Source organism: Salvelinus sp. IW2-2015, linkage group LG8 (assembly GCF_002910315.2).
Source record: "Salvelinus sp. IW2-2015 linkage group LG8, ASM291031v2, whole genome shotgun sequence".
Lineage (NCBI taxonomy): Eukaryota > Metazoa > Chordata > Actinopteri > Salmoniformes > Salmonidae > Salvelinus > Salvelinus sp. IW2-2015.
The window spans coordinates 53005748-53026001 of NC_036848.1; the positions used below are offsets into that span (position 1 = coordinate 53005748).

Below are 20254 nucleotides of genomic sequence, written 5' to 3' on the forward strand. Positions count from 1 at the left end.
AGCCTGAAACGCTAGCTAGCTAGGAAGAGAGGAGGACAGAGGAGAGGAGCCTGAACGCTAGCTAGCTAGGAAGAGAGGAGGAACAGAGGAGAAGGAGCCTGAACGCTAGCTAGCTAGGAAGAGAGGAGGACAGAGGAAGAGGAGCCTGAAGACAAAGCTAGCTAGCTAGGAAGAGAGGAGGACAGAGGAGAAGAGCCTGAAGACAAAGCTAGCTAGCTAGGAAGAGAGGAGGACAGAGGAGAGGAGCCTGAACGCTAGCTAGCCTAGGAAGAGAGGAGGACAGAGGAGCCTGAACGCTAGCTAGCTAGGAAGAGAGGAGGACAGAGGAGCCTGAACGCTAGCTAGCTAGGAAGAGAGGGAGGACAGAGGAGCCTGAAACGCTAGCTAGCTAGGAAGAGAGGAGGACAGAGGAGACCTGAACGCTAGCTAGCTAGAGAGAGAGGAGGACAGAGGAGCCTGAAACGCTAGCTAGCTAGGAAGAGAGGAGGACAGAGGAGCCTGAACGCTAGCTAGCTAGGAAGAGAGGAGGACAGAGGAGCCTGAACGCTAGCTAGCTACTAAACCCCTAATACCATGCCTGGCTAGATGTTCAGAGGAAGGTTGAAATGTCAGCCGCCTCTCTCTCTCTCTCTGGATAACCACCAGCACGGGTTTAAAGACTGATTGGATAGGCAAAACACAAGAGAAAAACCAACCCCTTGAGTCTCACGTCGTAAGCCACACTGTGTGTTAAGGACGTCTTTCCTGAAACGAATGAAAGCAAAACAATTATGAGAATAGAAAACAAGGTGAATATGTTCATGTGTTAAACTGAATTAAGTCTGAGGTTTTTAATGTAGTTCTATAGCCCAGTAAGGTCATCTTACGGCAGGGTCTTTGACGCAGCAGGAGAAGGGGACGCCACAGCGCTCTCTACTGGGGTTAAACTCCGTGCAGTTGAAGTAGATATTCAGGTTCCAGTCATTAGAACCGTGGGTCCACAGCACGACCACTAGAACACAACACACACACAGGTATAAGGTTTATTACATGTTATAACCACATAGGAGCCTTTATAACGTGTTACTAGAACCAAGTCTGCTATGATAAAGAGGCTGGCTCTGGTTGGCTTCAGCAGTTGTACAGTTATCCAATCAGGGTTAAGGGCGCTGGCTGCCTGTACAGTACAGTCCAGTTAAAGGTACCGGACATGTTGCCTGTACAGTCCAGTTAAAGGTACCGGGAGCACGTTGTTGTTGATGAAGAAGTTGAGCTGGTCTTTGATCCAGTCTTTAAACACAAAGGCCAGGATGCCTGCTGTCAGCTCCAAGAAGAAGATCAGACCCAGGAACACTGAGAACTGAAACACAGAGAGAGAACATCAGAACAGGATGCCTGCTGTCAACTACAAGAAGAAGATCAGACCCAGGAACACTGAGACCTAGAACACAGAGCACATTAGAACATGTGAGAAAATAGGACATACGTATATTTCAGTGCTGTTCTGGAGATATCTGTAAACTAAAAGAGCATATCTATAATACTGTACTGTTCCGGAAATAGGTACATTTGTAGCCTGACTGGCTGGCTGGCCTGGCTGACTCAGAGCAGCATTGAGACGCCTCAGGCCTGACTGAGGGACTGACTCGGAGCAGTGTTGAGACGCCTCAGGCCTGACTGAGGGACTGACTCGGAGCAGTGTTGATACGCCTCAGGCCTGACTGAGGGACTGACTCGGAGCAGCGTTGAGATGCCTCAGGGCCTGACTGAGGGGACTGACTCGGAGCATGTCTGAAGCCTCAGGCCTAACTGAGGACTGACTCGGAGCAGTGTTGATAACGCTCAGGCTAACTGAGGGACTGACTCGAAGCAGCGTTGAGATGCCTCACCTGACTGGAGACTCTGATCATGAGTTGAGACCCTCCAGGCCTGACGAGGACTGACTCGAGCAGTTGAGACGCCTCAGGCCTGACTGATGCCGAGCAGCGTTGAGATGCTCAGCCTGACTTGCAGGACTCGACGTGTTGAGACGCCTCAGCCTGACTGAGGAGCGACTCAGAGCAGCGTTGAGACGCCTCAGGCCTGACTGAGGGACTGACTCTGAAGCAGCTTTGAACGCCTCATGCCTGACTGAGGGACTGACTCGGAGCAGCGTTGAACGCCTCAGCCTGACTGAGGATGACTCAGAGCTTAGAGCGCCTCAGGCTGAACTGAGGGACTGACTCAGAGCAGCGTTGAGACGCCTCAGGCCTGACTGAGGGACTTGAAGCAGTGTTTAGACGCCTCAGCCTGATGAGGATGACTCGGAGCAGTGTTGAGACGCCTCACCTGACTGAGGTCGACTGGAGCACGTAGATCGCTCAGCCGACTGGAGACCGGAGCAGGTTAGCCCGCAGCCTGACTGAGGGACTGACTCAGAGCAGACCTGGGGACGCCTCAGGCCGAACTGAGACTGACTCAGAGCAGCGTTGAGACGCCTCAGGCCTGACTGAGGGACTGACTCGGAGCAGCGTTGAGACGCCTCAGGCCTGACTGAGGGACTGACTCGGAGCAGCGTTGAGATGAGCTCTCTATTCTCTCTCCTCTACTGTAGGATGGCCAGCCATGAACTATCTATTCTCTCTCCTGACTGGCTAGGAGCAGCGTTGAGATGCCCCAGGCCTCTTGTGTTTCATTATATCATCCATTCACTGTAAACACTGAGGAAATAGCAGAGCCACATCAGCTCTGGAGCACTGTAGACCCAGCTATGAGCTATTGAGCTATCACTTCTGTAGGATGGCCAGCAAGGAGTTACCTCTTCTCTCTCCTCTTCAGTAGGATGGCCAGCCAGGAGCTCTCTCATCTCTCCTCTTCTGTAGGATGGCCAGCCAGGAGTTAATGGACAGAGTAGTGGAGGTAATAGCCACTGAGAGTGACAGCTGGCTATGAGGCCCAGTTCGTCTCTGTCACTCAGACTCCATTGTCAAAGTTGAACCTGACGTAATTTCTCTGAACGATGTCAATTATTTTCAAGATGTTTGGAGAACATGCTTAGTTCTCAGTAATGGATGTTTCAGGCTTTTATAAAACGAGTGGTTACTTATTTCCCAATACTAATCCTACGTGTTCATTCATGGTAAGTAGCCAATAGCTATGAATGTCAACCTTCAGATCAAACGAAGCTAGAGACATTTTCGTTTATCAATCTAACGTGTACCGTCTACTGACCGACCTGCCTGCCTACCTAGTGCCTTCACACTCCTCGACTTGTCCCATATTTTGTTTTGTTACAGCCTGAATTTTAAATAGATTACGTTTAGATTTGTCGTCACTGGCCACGTTGTAATTTGTCGCAGCAGGTTTCAACCCCAAAACAGACATTTACGTTCACCACACACTACCTTCTCAGACTGTTAGCTAACACAAAACAAATATTATTATTTTTTTATTTTTTTTACAATCAATAAATTGAAGAGTTTTTGTGTTTTTTCATCAGAAATTATTGCTTATGGGTTACAGAGTTTAATGGCTGTGATAGGAGAAAACTAAGGATGGATCAACAACATTGTAGTTACTCCACAATAAAAGCCTWATTGACAGAGTGAAAAGGAAGCCTGAACAGAATAAACAATACTCCAAAACATGCATCCTGTTTGCAACAAGGCACTAAAGTAATATGGCAATTAACATTTTATCCTGAATACAAAGTGTTGTTTGGGGCAAATCCAATACATAACACATCACTGAGTACCACTCTCCATATTTTCAAGCATAGTGCTGGCTGCATCATGTTATGGGTATGCTTGTAATCGTTAAGGGCTGGGGAGTTTATCAGGATATTTTTTTTTAAGGGATGGAGCTAAGCACAGGGAAAAAATCATTGAGGAAAAACTGTTTCAGTGTGCTTTCCACCAGACACTGGGAGATGAATTCACCTTTCAACATGACAATAACTTAAAACACAAGGCAAAATCTACACTGGAGTTGCTTATCAAGAAGACAGTGAATGTTCCTGAGTGGYCGAGTTACAGTTTTGACTTAAATCTACTTGAAAATCTATGGGAAGACTTGAAAATGGTTTCTAGCAATGACCAATAACCATTTTGACAGAGATTTAAGAATTTAGAAAATAATAAAATGGGTAAATGTTGCACAATCCAGGTGTGGAAAATTCTTACTTACCCAGAAATACTCACTGCTGTAATCACCCCCAAATGTGCTTGTACAAAGTATTGACTCAGGTGTGTGAATAATTATGTAAATTAGATCATTCTGTATAGTTTTTTTTTTAAATCAAATTTCTATTTATTTTTTACACTGTCATTATGGGGTATTGTGTGTAAATGGGTGATAAAAGAAAATATATTTCATCCATTTTTCCATCAAAATGTGGCTTAAGTCAARGGGCATGAATACTTTCTGAAGGCTCTGTACGTACCTCCCTCCTCGAGATCAAACCAAATCACATTTTATTTGTCACATGCGCCGAATACAACAGTTGTAGACCTTTCTGTGAAATGCTTACTTACAAGCCCTTAAGCAACAATGCAGCTTTAAGAAAATAGAGTTAAGAAAATACTTACTAAATAAACTAAAGTTAAAAAATATATATAATTATTTATTTWTTTAATCACAAACAATAAAAATAAAGAATTCATTAAATAATTGTTTAAAGAAAAACATTGAAAACATACAAATAGAAAAATAAAATATAAAAAAAGTGACAAAAAACAAATTTTATATACAAATAATATATATATTTTTGGGCTATGTACAGGGGGTACCGGTACYGAGTCAATGTGAGGGGGTACAGGTTAGTGGAGATAATTTGTCCATGTAGGTAGGGGTAAAGTGTCTATGCCACCACCAGAGCTGAAGGTAGAAATTAGACTAACCATGAGGATCAACATGCTATCGCCCAAGGCCACAGCCTTACTATCCACAGAGAGATTAAACTAAGTACGCCCATACAAGAAATATATAGTTGTGAACTCTAATAGGCTGACAACACCGTGTGCGAGCGTTGCAAAATAAATTTAGAAATCTATGTTTATTCAATTATTGCACCCAAACTGCTTGYGCGCGTCTGCGTTGCCAAGGGCTAAAATAGAAATCAGTTCTAATTCTGACGTAGATCGTGCTGCAAGTCCTGCCTCTCCCATCTCCTCATCGGTTTATAAAAGCAGGTACCCACGTGCCATCTCCTCATTGGTTATAACCACGTGGGTGACTGAAAGACGAACGAGGTCAGTGGTGGTAATGCACCTAATTTATGAAAGTTTCCCATCGCAATATAAAGTCCAGAAAAGAAAAAAGCCTGGAAGGAAGATAGATTACTAGAAACGATTCGGTTGACCGTTTTATGTGTGGCTTAATTGGTGGAGTAGAGGACCATGTGCATTTCAGGTAAAATAACAACTCAATGTTTATATCCCAGGACAATTTAGCTAACAAGTGCAAGCTAGCTAGCTAAATTGCCATAAATGTTTAATGCTTTTCGACCTGTCCCCAAATTAATATAATTGCTTCAGAGTTTGTTTTGATATTTTAACCTGCGTGTCATGATCGCGTTTGGTGTGGGGGGACAAAATACATTTATGCACGATGTCACAGGATGGCTCACGCACGCAGCCGGTTTGTGTTCCGTGTAAGGATGAATAAAGCATATTCCATTAAAAGTATACATTTAAAAACTCACAAATTTGAGCAGCAAGGTGTTTTCCCGTAACGCCCCGATGCAGCCAGCGAATCCCAGGATGAACATGACTCCTCCCACTACGATGAACAGCCACACAGGGTCGAAGCCTCCCAGGTCTGTTATGGACGCCATGTTGGACAGCACCCCCTGGAGGACAGGAGGACCAAGGGGTTATTACAGCTATATAGACAAAAAGACCACATAAAGCATAAGACTAAAAAAGTAAGAAGAAATGTAGGTGAAATTTATGTAAGAAAGCAGTGTTGCGCAACCTCTTCTTTGGCGTGATATAAAAAGCCCATACAACAACACACTTTACTGTGAGAGAATCTAGACCTTCCCTTCCGGGACAATAAACACAGAGGAACAGGCAGCCCCCTCCCCCTGCTTCCCCTAACACACTACCCCCCCTAACACCCTGTTCATTTTACGACTGTTTGTGTCTTTTTGGTCACGTCTCCTTCCCTCCTTCTATGCTGTGTGCACCTTCCCACTCTCATACACCAAGCCCCTCCCCCTGCCACTCTCATACACCAAGCCCCTCCCCCGCCACTCTCACAAACACCCAAGCCCTCCCCCTGCCACTCTCAACACCAGCCCCCCTCCCCCTGCCACTCTCCAATACACCAAGGCCCTCCCACTCTCATACACAAGCCCCTCCCACTCTCATACACCAGACCCCTCCCACTTCCATACACCAAGCCCCTTCCCTCGCCACTCACAACCAAAGAAGAAAGATAACTTCTTACGAGCATTTAAAACAAATATTCATTTGTATAAGGAATTGGCTTCTCATTCCAATTCTGAGAAATAAGACTTATCTTATCCAGGTAGGCCACTGGATTTTAACATCTAAACCAAATGAACAGACCATGTTGTTCAAAACAGTTGGAGCGGACAGGAGGGTGTGTATTCATAACGGTTCAACTGTTCTACCTTGTTAGCAATCCAAGTAGAAGTTGATCTTATTAGTTGATGTGCGTTGTCCATGGCTCTGGTTAAATGTGTATACAATTAAGGGCATTTTCAGAGGCAGACCTGAAAGCCAAATGAGTGACTATTGCAAATAAGCAGGTTAAACTGTTTTTTTTATTTTTTTATAATAATATACATTATTAGTGGGCTTCTGGTTGAGGCTTATATTTATCCTAGGTATAATTTTTACAAAGCCCTGAATTCATTAGATTATTGCTGACTGTTTTAAATGCGGTGTATTGACCTTTGATTGTGCAACAAAGCTTATTTAGAATTTTTTTTAAAACATGTTTTAACCTTTATTTAACTAGGCAAGTCAGTTAAGAACAAATTATTATTTACAATGACGGCCTATATAGAGAGGGAGCGAGAGAGATGAAGAGACAGAGGTAGGGAGGATAGCGAGAGAAGCAGACAGAAAGACAGACAAAGACAGCGGTAGAGAGACAGAGAGAGAAGCAGACAGAGAGAGACGAGAGAGAGAGAGAGACGAGAGAGAGGAGAGGGGAGACGAGAGAGAGAGGGAGACAGAGAAGAGAGAGAGGGAGACAGAGAGAGAGAGAGAGGGAGACAGAGAGAGAGAAGAGACGACAGAGAGAGAGAGAGGGACAGACAGACGAGAGAGAGAGACAGACAGAGAGAGAGAGAGACAGAAGAGAGAGAGCAGACAGACAAGAGAGAGAGACAGACAGAGAGAGAAGACAGACAGAGAGAGAGAGACAGACAGAGAGAGGAAGGACAGACAGAGAGGAGAGAGACAGACAGAAGGAGAGAGGAACAGAGAGAGAGGAAGACAGAGAGAGAGGGACAGACAGAGAGAGAGAGGGACAGACAGAGAGGAGAGGGAGACGAGAAAGAGGGAGACAGAGAGAGAGGGAGACAGAGAGAGAGAGAGAGAGAGGGAGGACAGAGAGAGGGAGACAGAGAGAGGAGGGAGACAGAGAGAGAGGGAGACAGAGCAGAGAGGGAGGAACAGAGAGAAGGGCAGACAGAGAGAGGGAGACAGAGAGGAGGAGACAGAGAGGGGGGAGGACAGAGAGGGGGAGACAGAGAGAGACGAGGGAGACAGAAGAGAGAGGGAACAGAGAGAGAGGGAGACGAGAGAGACAGAGAGAGAGGAGAGAGAGGGAGAGAGGGAGACAGAGAGAGAGAGGGAGCAGAGAGAGGGAGACAGAGAGAGGGAGAAGAGAGAGGAGAAGAGAGCAGAGAAACCGTGAATTCCCACAATCGTTCATTACCGACTTTACCGAATTAAAATATGTAATCTAATATATGTTATCAGCCGTCTATGTTAGACAGACGCTGTCCTAGATACAAAGACATAAATAATAAGTCTGATGGTAACAGCTGCCTCTCAAATTAATTTATAATGTAAAGCATATGGTTTCTCATCGTGGCTGTGATGGGGGTCTTGGTTGTTGTGAGATGCACACAATGGCAACTCCCCATTATTAAGGCCATTTTTTTAAAGTAAATGTAATTGGGATGTAAATGTGATTTTTTGTGTTTAGCCACCCGTAGCTAACATGGTTCTTTATTACAGAGGGAGGTTGAGGTAAAGGCAGAGAGCTGGGCTGTAGAGCTCAAACGCTGAGTTACACAAGCAGCCCAATTCTGATTCCTCTTTTGACCAATAAGACCAGATCTTTTGCAAATAATTGGGCATAAATATCCAAATTGGGCTGCCTGTGTAAACGCAGCCGTAGACCGGTAAAGACGTGTGCTATAGGAGACAGAGCAATACATTTACAGGGATATACACAGCTCTCGATAGTATACCACTACAGACTAGGGATGGGCATGGTGAAGTAAATAGCCAGATATCTGAACAGACAATAGCATTCGATTAGGCGACTTGAATTCGTATATATATATATATATATATTTTTTTTTAGGCTTTAAAAAAATAATAAAATACTTTGTCTAAATTCAATTATCCTTATGACATTTTTACCTACATGGATATATTATGACATTTCAAATTCTTAACTTAATAAAAACAATAAAAGAAATCAGTCAACTGAAATAAATTCATCAGGGCCTAATCTATGGATTTCACATGACTGGGAATACAGATATGTGTCTGTTGGTCACAGATACCTTTAAAAAACAAAAAGGTTTTTGAAAAACCCCAAAACAATGTCATGATAACATTTGAATAGTAATGTTTTTCTTACCTTCTCGGCCCATGCCCACAGCCCTATGCCCAGGAAGCCTGCTCCTAGTAACTGTGGAATAAAACACACAAACAGAAGGTTACATGAACACTACTCATACTCCCTCAAAGTACATATAGTGTGTTTATATATATATATATATATATATATATATATATATATATATATATATATTATATACACATAAAGTACACTGACTGTACACACATATAGTCTTAATGCTGGACTAGAGGACATAGTGAGCCCTGTGAGTGAATGGAGGGCTGCCCGTCTTGGCCTAGTTTCAAATGATGACAGTTGGAAGAAAGTGCTTTCTTCACACAGCTTGTGTAGGTCAGAAAGTCCGTTTACTAAACGCTGAGAGTCTCTGGAATATAATATATGCAGGGTTACCATAGTAACCCGTAGTTGGAGAGGCCTCATTGGCATAAAGATCATACAATGACTAGCCATAATTATTACAGGATTAATCGAAGGGTAATTCCACTTAAAATGTATGCCAAAGTAAAATCATTGTTTTTTAACTCTATGAACAAGGACTACTTTTAACCATTTATTGAACATTTTACAAAAACACGTGTACTGGAAGAACTGTGCAGATGCTAAATGTGGTAACAGATTTTCCGGTTAAATCTCCATCAGTTTTGTTATGTGACTACGTTTTCCAAYAACTCTTAAAAATATCTGCTCCGGAATTAAGATTCAAAGATGTCTGCAGAGAGAATGTCAGCTATGACATCTTTGAGTTTGAAAAAATATATATATTTTGGTTATTGAACTACTTACTGTAAGTGAAGTGGATTTACACCCAGTAACAGAATTTCATGATCTGTACTATACAGAAATGCATAATTATGGATATGTTTGTTATTCTCTTCCTGGTGGTGTATCCGACAATAGGTAGCCGACACAAAAATACACTGTGTCCTCGCATCACTGTATAATTATTGTAGGCCTGCATTGACAGGCACAAGGGRCTTTCCAAGCATCCAGTCGTGAGATGCGTTTGAGATCAAATKAAGCACATTTGTTGATATTCATTGGTAGTTAGTGAGTCATTTTTTGGTAAGCAAAACAAATCCTGGAWAAGTCATGGTGTGTGAGTCACCTCCGTGTGTAGGGCTGTGGCGGTCACAAAATTAGGTCAGCCGGTGATTGTCAAGCAAGTAACTGTCGGTCTCATGGTAATCGACAGTTAATTAACAAACAAATGTAGTATCTCCTGTCTTCAACACACAGCCTACCAGCCACTGACGCAGACCTTTGGAACATCTACATTTTAAAAAGTCTAATAAATCCATGTAATATAGCCTACAATCTTCACAATAAATCCMTGTAATATAGCCTACAACCTTCACAATAAATCCATTATTTATTTTAGACAGGTCTAAAGAAACATGATATGAAGAAAATGTSGTCTATTTCAGAAGAACAGAATCGCATACTTGTGAGTTGTCTTTATGTCCTAAATGTGGCCAAACCAAATGGCTGTGGGCTATGGCAAATGGCTGTTCATTTAGATGACAAGAATACAACTGAACAAAGCTGATTACAATAGAAAGGCTATTTTCTCCAAAGGATTTGAGGGAGTCCACACATGCGGCTATTGTGTGTTGAGCGGTTAACAAAGAAATTGGTACTCCTACAGTTGAAGTCGGAAGATTACATAYACTTAGGTTGGAGTCATTAAAACTCGTTTTTCAACCACTCCACAAATTTCTTGTTAACAAATTATAGTTTTGGCAAGTCGGTTAGGACATCTACTTTGTGCATGACAAGTAGTTTTTCCAACAATTGTTCACACAGATTATTTCACTTATAATTCACTGCATCACAATTCCAGTGGGTCAGAAGTTTACATACACTAAGTTGACTGTGCCTTTAAACAGCTTGGAAAATTCCAGAAAATGATGTCATGGCTTTAGAAGCTTCTGATAGGCTAATTGACATCATTTGAGTCAATTGGAGGTGTATCTGTGGATGTATTTTAAGGCCTACCTTCAAACTCAGTGTCTCTTTGCCTGACATCATGGGAAAATCTAAAGAAATCAGCCAAGACCTCAGAAACAAAATGTTTCTCTTGAATTTGCAGACGTGTTGCTGTGCGTTTTGTTGCCAACTTTACTTTGCTAGCTGACAACTTTACGTTTTTTTTTTTTTACTTTTTAATTACCGTTTATATTTTTAGTTTTTCCATCACAACTTTTTTCCCTCATTCAACTTTTTCACTCCGGACGCTTTATCTGGACATGGTTCGTCAACACCTTCAACAGCCGAAGCTAAGTAGTAACATTAACATGATGTCTTTTAATTGCAGTCGCGTTACTCATAATATACAGGAGAACGATCGCCTTACGGCGAGAATAGCTGTGCTACAAGCCCAGCTTCAGACGCAATCGTTAGGCAAGGGTAATTCCAGTGTAGGAAAGGAAGAAACAGCGTCTGTGCCACCAGTAAGTACAGATAGTAACGTTAGTATAAATCCCCCCGCACAGTCCCCGCAGCCGGACAACTTTCTCATGGCTTCTGGAGGGAAATGCTGTTGGAATGCTCAACCGGTGTCGCTCATTCAGCCGACAGAAACTTTCAACCGGTTTTCCCCATTAAGAGCGAGTCGGAGTCTGAGGCCGAGTTTTCTCTTGTCTCTACTCCTCCCGTTACGGGGTCTGAGACGCCGAAGGCTCCCACCATTAGCTCTGACAAATTGAAAACCCTAGTCATTGGCGACTCCATTACCCGCAGTATTAGACTTAAAACGAATCACCCAGCGATCATACACGTTTACCAGGGGGCAGGGCTACCGACGTTAAGGCTAATCTGAAGATGGTGCTGGCTAAAGCTAAAACTGCGAGTGTAGAGAGTATAGAGATATTGTATCCACGTCGGCACCAACGATGTTAGGATGAAATAGTCAGAGGTCACCAAGCGCAACATAGCTTCAGCGTGTAAATCAGCTAGAAAGAATGTGTCGGCATCGAGTAATGTCTCTGGCCCCTCCCAGTTAGGGGAGGTGACGAGCTCTACAGCAGAGTCTCACAACTCAATCGCTGGTTGAAAACTGTTTTCTGCCCTCCCAAAAGATAGAATTTGTAGATAATTGGCCCTCTTTCTGGGACTCACACAACAAACAGACCAAGCCTGACCTGCTGAGAGTGACGGACTCCATCCTAGCTGGAGGGGTGCTGTCATCTTATCTACCAACATAGACAGGGCTCTAACTCCACAATGAAATAGAGTGCAGGCCAGGCAGCAGGCTGTTAGCCAACCTGCCAGCTTAGTGGAGTCTGACACTAGCATAGTCAGTGTAGTCAGCTCAGCCATCCCCATGAGACTGTGTCTTGTGCCTCGACCTAGGTTGGGCAAAACTAAACATGGCGGTGTTCGCCTTAGCAATTTCATTAGGATAAAGACCTCCTCCATTCCTGCCATTATTGAAAGAGATCGTGATACCTCACATCTCAAAATAGGGTTACTTAATGTTAGATCCCTCACTTCAAAGGCAGTTATAGTCAATGAACTAATCACTGATCACAATCTTGATGTGATTGGCCTGACTGAAACATGGCTTAAGCCTGATGAATTTACTGTGTTAAATGAGGCCTCACCTCCTGGTTACACTAGTGACCATATCCCCCGTGCATCCCGCAAAGGCGGAGGTGTTGCTAACATTACGATAGCAAATTTCAATTTACAAAAATAAAAATTACGTTTTCGTCTTTTGAGCTTCTAGTCATGAAATCTATGCAGCCTACTCAATCACTTTTTATAGCTACTGTTTACAGGCCTCCTGGGCCATATACAGCGTTCCTCTCTGAGTTCCCTGAATTCCTATCGGACCTTGTAGTCATAGCAGATAATATTCTAATTTTGGGTGATTTTAATATTCATATGGAAAAGTCCACAGACCCACTCCAAAAGGCTTTCGGAGCCATCATCGACTCAGTGGGTTTTGTCCAACATGTCTCTGGACCTACTCACTGCCACAGTCATACTCTGGACCTAGTTTTGTCCCATGGAATAAATGTTGTAGATCTTAATGTTTTTCCTCATAATCCTGGACTATCGGACCACCATTTTATTACGTTTGAAATCGCAACAAATAATCTGCTCAGACTCCAACCAAGGAGCATCAAAAGTCATGCTATAAATTCTCAGACAACACAAAAATTCCTTGATGCCCTTCCAGACTCCTTCTGCCTACCCAAGGACGTCAGAGGACAAAAATCAGTTAACCACCGAACTGAGAACTCAATTTAAACTTGCGCAATACCCTAGATGCAGTTGCACCCCTAAAAACGAAAAAAATGTGTCATAAGATACTAGCTCCCTGGATACAGAAAATACCCGAGCTCTGAAGCAAGCTTCCAGAAAATTGGAACGGAAATGGCGCCACACCAAACTGGAAGTCTTCCGACTAGCTTGGAAAGACAGTACCGTGCAGTATCGAAGAGCCCTCACTGCTGCTCGATCATCCTACTTTTCCAACTTAATTGAGGAAAATAAGAACAATCCAAAATTTATTTTTGATACTGTTGCAAAGCTAACTAAAAAGCAGCATTCCCCAAGAGAGGATGGCTTTCACTTCAGCAGTAATAAATTCATGAACTTCTTTTAGGAAAAGATCATGATCATTAGAAAGCAAATTACGGACTCCTCTTTAAATCTGCGTATTCCTCCAGGGCTTAGCTGTCCTGGATCTGCACAGCTCTGCCAGGGCCTGGGATCGGGAGAGACACTTAAGTGTTTAGTACTATATCTCTTGACACAATGATGAAAATAATCATGGCCTCTAAACCTTCAAGCTGCATACTGGATCCTATTCCAACTAAACTACTGAAAGAGCTGCTTCATGTGCTTGGCCCTCCTATGTTGAACATAATAAACGGCTCTCTATCCACCGGATGTGTACCAAACTCACTAAAAGTGGCAGTAATAAAGCCTCTCTTGAAAAAGCCAAACCTTGACCCAGAAAATATAAAAAACTATCGGCCTATATCGAATCTTCCATTCCTCTCAAAAATGTTTGAAAAAGCTGTTGCGCAGCAACTCACTGCCTTCCTGAAGACAAACAATGTATACGAAATGCTTCAGTCTGGTTTTAGACCCCATCATAGCACTGAGACTCACTTGTGAAGGTGGTAAATTACCTTTTAATGGCGTCAGACCGAGGCTCTGCATCTGTCCTCGTGCTACTAGACCTTAGTGCTGCCTTTGACACCATCGATCACCACATTCTTTTGGAGAGACTGGAAACCCAAATTGGTCTACACGGACAAGTTCTGGCCTGGTTTAGATCTTATCTGTCGGAAAGATATCAGTTTGTCTCTGAATGGTTTGTCCTCTGACAAACAACTGTACATTTCGGTGTTCCTCAAGGTTCCGTTTTAGGACCACTATTGTTTTCACTATATATTTTACCTCTTGGATGTTATTCGAAAACATAATGTTAACTTTCACTGCTATGCGGATGACACACAGCTGTACATTTCAATGAAACATGGTGAAGCCCCAAAATTGCCCTCGCTAGAAGCCTGTGTTTCAGACATAAGGAAGTGGATGGCTGAAAACGGTTCTACTTTTAAACTCGGACAAAACAGAGATGCTTGTTCTATGTCCCAAGAAACAAAGAGATCTTCTGTTAAATCTGACAATTAATCTATGGTTGTAAAGTCGTCTCAAATAAAACTGTGAAGGACCTCGGCGTTACTCTTGACCCTGATCTCTCTTTTTGACGAACATATCAAGACTGTTTCAAGGACAGCTTTTTTCCATCTACGTAACATTGCGTAGATCTGAAAAATCACAAAAATCAAAAAAATCTGAAATTTTCTGTCCAAAAATGATGCAGAAAAATTAATTCTGCATTTGTTACTTCTAGGTTAGACTACTGCAATGCTCTACTTTCCGGCTACCCGGATAAAGCACTAAATAAACTTCAGTTAGTGCTAAATACGGCTGCTAGAATCCTGACTAGAACCAAGAAATTTGATCATATTACTCCAGTGCTAGCTTCCCTACACTGGCTTCCTGTTAAGGCAAGGGCTGATTTCAAGGTTTTACTGTTAACCTATAAAGCGTTACATGGGCTTGCTCCTACCTATCTTTCCGAGTTGGTCCTGCCGTACATACCTACACGTACGCTACGGTCACAAGACGCAGGCCTCCTAATTGTCCCTAGAATTTCTAAGACAAACAGCTGGAGGCAGGGCTTTCTCCTATAGATCTCCATTTTTATGGAATGGTCTGCCTACCCATGTGAGAGACGCAGACTCGGTCTCAACCTTTAAGTCTTTACTGAAGACTTATCTCTCAGTAGGTCATATGATTGAGTGTAGTCTGGCCCAGGAGTGTGAAGGTGAACGGAAAGGCTCTGGAGCAACGAACCGCCCTTGCTGTCTCTGCCTGGCCGGTTCCCCTCCACTGGGATTCTCTACCTCTAACCTATTACAGGGGCTGAGTCACTGGCTTACTGGTGCTCTTTCATGCCGTCCCTAGGAGGGGTGCGTCACTTGAGTGGGTTGAGTACTGACGTGATCTTCCTGTCTGGGTTGGCGCCCCCCCTTGGTTTGTGCTGTGGTGGAGATCTTTGTGGGCTATACTCAGCCTTGTAAGTTGGTGGTTTGAAGATATCCCTCTAGTGGTGCGGGGGCTGTGCTTTGGCAAAGTGGGTGGGGTTATATCCTTCCTGTTTGGCCCTGTCCGGGGGTATCATCGGATGGGGCCACAGTGTCTCCTGACCCCTCCTCTCTCAGCTCCAGTATTTATGCTGCAGTAGTTTGTGTCGGGGGCTAGGGCCAGTTGTTATATCTGGAGTACTTCTCCTGTCTTATCCAGTGTCCTGTGTGAATTTAAGTATGCTCTCTCTAATTCTCTCCTTCTCTCTTTCTTTCTCTCTCTCGGAGGAACTGAGCCCTAGGACCATACGTCAGGACTACCGGGCATGATGACTCCTTGCTGTCCCCAGTCCACCTGGCCTTGCTGCTGTCCCAGTTTCAACTGTTCTGCCTGCGGTTATGGAACCCCTACCTGTCCCAGACCTGCTGTTTTCAACTCTAATTATCGGCTATGAAAAGCCAACTGACATTTATTCCTGATTATTATTTGACCATGCTTGTCATTTATGAACATTTTGAACATGTTCTTATAATCTCCACCGGCACAAGCCAGAAGAGGACTGGCCACCCCTCATAGCCTGGTTCCTCTCTAGGTTTCTTCCTAGGTTTTGGCCTTTCTAGGGAGTTTTTCCTAGCCACCGTGCTTCTACACCTGCATGCTTGCTGTTTGGGGTTTTAGGCTGGTTTCTGTACAGCACTTCGAGATATTAGCTGATGTACGAAGGGCTATATAAAATAAACTTGATTGATTGATAGACCTCCACAAGCAGGTACAAAAGGTACAAAGTATCTATATCCACAGTAAAACGAGTCCTATATCGACATCACCTGAAAGGCCGCCAGCAAAGAAGAACCACTGCTCCAAAACCACCATAAAAAAGCCAGACTACGGTTTGCAACTGCACATGGGGACAAAGATCGTACTTTGTGGAGAAATGTCCTCTGGTCTGATGAAACAAAAATAGAACTGTTTGGCCATAATGACCATCGTTATGTTTGGAAGAAAAAGGGGGAGGCTTGCAAGCCGAAGAACACCATCCCAACCGTGAAGGACGGGGTGGCAGCATCATGTTGTGGGGGTGCTTTCTTGCAGAAGGGACTGGTGCACTTCACAAAATAGATGGCATCATGAGGGAGGAAAATATGTGGATATATTGAAGCAACATCTCAAGACATCAGTCAGGAAGTTAAAGCTTGGTCGCAAATGGGTCTTCCAAATGGACAATGACCCCAAGCATACTTCCAAAGTTGTGGCAAAATGGCTTAAGGACAACAAGTCAATGTATTGGAGTGGCCATCACAAAGCCCTGACCTCAATCCTATAGAACATTTGTGGGCAGAACTGAAAAAGTGTGTGCGAGCAAGGAGGCCTACAAACTGACTCAGTTACACCAGCTCTGTCAGGAGGAATGGGACAAAATTCACCCAACTTATTGTGGGAAGCTTGTGGAAGGCTACCGGAAATGTTTGACCCAAGTTAAACAATTTAAAGCCAATGCTACCAAATACTAATTGAGTGTATGTACACTTCTGACCCACTGGGAATGTGATGAAAGAAATAAAAGCTGAAATAAATCACTCTATTATTATAATTATTACTAAAAACTGAGTTTAAATGTATGTGGCTAAGGTGTATGTAAACTTCCGACTTCAACTGTATATGMTAAATTTAGAGTTATTAATGTAACTTTAGTTTTTCTACAAACTTTGGGCTATATGTTTTGATTTTTAATACATTGTAAGGCTGCATGATGCGACTCTAATGATGATTTGAAAAAAGTTGCTTGAAAGGCATGAGCTCTGCTTCGTTTTTTTTTAGCAAGCAGGCTGTACACACCTCATCAGTCTCTCATTCACAATTTGACAAGCACTTGTTAAGGTCCATCATTTCATGGCCGCATCCCCTTTTGTGAGGCCGTAGTGCACCCTAAAATAATCCATGCCTTTTGCGGCCAGCGGCCCTTGACCCAGAGAGCTGCGTTGTGCCCTTCTCCCCGAGTGCTCTATATCACCTCTCACTTATATGGCTCTCCATCACGGGATCGGGTCTTTCTCACAGGCTACAAGTGAAGACAGACACATCGGGGACACAACTGCCCGTGTCCTTATCCAATTCCGAGGTGCATATTGAAGATTTTGGAACAACTGTCCACATTTACTTTTTTTATATGTCATCTATGCACTTAAATAGTGAATGGAGGACGCTTTCCTGTGGTTCRTGTTCATGCCAGCCAGGTAGGCTATACTCCTGTTGTAAATATAAGCAATTTGCTTAATATTAGGAAAGTTGAGAAATAAATAGTAGGTCTAGCCTATAGAAAGCTTATGGGGTCCCTCTTTTTAGTAGAGGCCATCACTATTTTTTGGTGCAATTGCAAACCCTCTAGAAATGTTGCGCAACACGAGCTCTCATGAAGTGTTTGTCGGAAACATCAACTTGCTTGAACATGCTGTAGGTCACGTAACTGTTTTGTGGACTTCACCGGACAGAAGTTGCTCTCTGATTTTGTGATGAAACAAAAGGTGTGGTTGAATTTATTCTGCCACTGTGTCTTCCTATTGTCTCGGCCTTTAGATCACGGTCACAAGGCATATGAACTAACAGGTTATAAAGCAGACAAGGCAATTATCACAACACATAGGTTCAAATATGGCTTCTTTTTTTTCTGGCTTCCCCAGAGATTTTACACACTGCAACTGGCTCMTATGAAATTCACATGTTGGTGTTCATGGGTCCTTTTACATGGAAATGACCCTAAGCATGTTGTTATTGAGAGCCTCTTCGAGTAGGACAGTCGCATGTGAGTATTATAATATCATACATGGTAAATAATTATGGCCACTACATATGGCCCATTGAAACGCTACAATGTAAAAGTGGCCTGCCATTGTACACAAAACAATGCGATTTATTCAGTATTATGATTCACACAGTAAGCTCAACATGTTTCCACAGTACAACATTATTCATAGCCACCAAAGCGAGAGAAACTCCTGAATACAGAATGATGATACATCTGTTTTTAGTTGAGATGAGGAGCGGGGGGGGGCCGGGGCGAGTACCATCTGGCTGCTGGTGCGCCGTCTGCCGGATGCGAGATGACAGAACAGAATGACCGTGGTAGACCTGTGTCAGATTGACAGGATAGCTCATATGGACATGCCCCCAGGCAGATCAAGCCACAGACAGGCACCAAGCGCTGAGCCTGCCCACATGCCACACTTTGACTGAAACAGCCGAGTTGCGGAAAGTCAGCCATCACCACACACCACACACACACACACACACACACACACACACACACACACACCACACACACACACACACACACACACACACACACACACACACACACACACACACACACACACACACACACACACACACAACACTCTTGTTTGGGGTGGGTGGTAGGGTTTTGTTTGGTTGTGGTGTTTTTCTTTATAGCCGCAAGAAGAGATAACAGCGTGTACTTCTCAGCTGTTCATCATTGATTTTAGGATGCCGAAATCTGTCACCACAGACACACGACACACACACACACACACACACACAGTTGCCATCTTTTTAAGAATTGATGCCCGTTAATGCCCACACACCACACGTATTGCAATAACAAACAAATATAACACAAAATAAGCCGAGAGACTTGAATACAGCTTCAGAGCGCGGGCCGGGGCCTACATAATTGTGGTGTAGATTATTTGAAAAGTCTTCTGACTGGAAATAATAAAAATAATTGAAAAACAAAGTTGGAATCGCAGTCCCTGTAGCAAACGCCTTCCGTTTGTCAAAGGTGTCCCAGACAGTCATCCTCACCCAGACAACAATGTAACACAACAACCGTACAGCAGCTTCCATGCTGCAAACAAAAAAAAAATGCCCCAATTTTCACTCATAACATCCTGTGTCGCTTGTGGCTCTCGCTTAAAAAAGTGCTGCATGGATATCCGAAGAAAATCTGTGACCGACCTAGCTGAGCATTAGCCGTCACACCATCTATGACAGCTCAATATCCATTATTATGACAGCGGCTAATCTACCATGAGGCCTTTTCAAGTAGTGTGTAACAGATCACTGTCTCTCAGAGTTGCCCAGCGCATTGCTATGCAGTGGCGGGTCCAGGGCCAGACCATTTAGCTGACCTGAAATGGGGCTGCCCAAACAGACATTTCAGTGACCTTAGGAGGGGCCGGAGCTGCCAAGCTGAGCCCACTGGCAAGATCTCTCCGATGCCCAGGAGTTGACTGCCGCCGTGACAGATAGCGCTTTCTAACAGGCCCATAAGCTTGGGCACTAACAGCCAGCCCCAACTTTATGGAGAATAAAAGTGTGCACTGTGGCCAAAAACACAACTAGTGGCTTTAAACAACCCGGAAAACTTTCGTAGTTGATTAGATCTTTCGTAGTGCTACATCTTTAGTAGTTCACATCGATTAGCTAGTTGTACATATTATCTAGTTTAAGAGTTGCATGTCTAATATTAGTAGTGTACAATCATTAGTAGTTGCCACATCATTAGTAGTTGCACATTCATTAGATATTGCCCTACACTGCGATTAGTAGTTGCAACCACATAAATGAGATGAGGTGCCATAACATCACTACTAATGATTGAGTCTAGTAACTACTAGTTGTGCAACAAGTACAACACTAATGATCAATTTGACACTAGAGCTATCTGCCTACAATTGATCAATTCTGTACCAATAGCTTATCGTCGAATGATTACGTACACTCACCTAATAGTAGATTTGAGCAACTGAGTCTTGGCAGACTTATTAGATACGTTATGATCACGATGTGCAACATAGTACTTTATAGTCTA

General features: G+C 43.4%; 1 pseudogene; it reads right to left on the reverse strand.

Annotated features, from left to right (window-relative positions):
* Window positions 1-20254, reverse strand: part of LOC111968274 (tetraspanin-5-like) — a 68247-nt pseudogene that overhangs the window by 18649 nt on the left and 29344 nt on the right.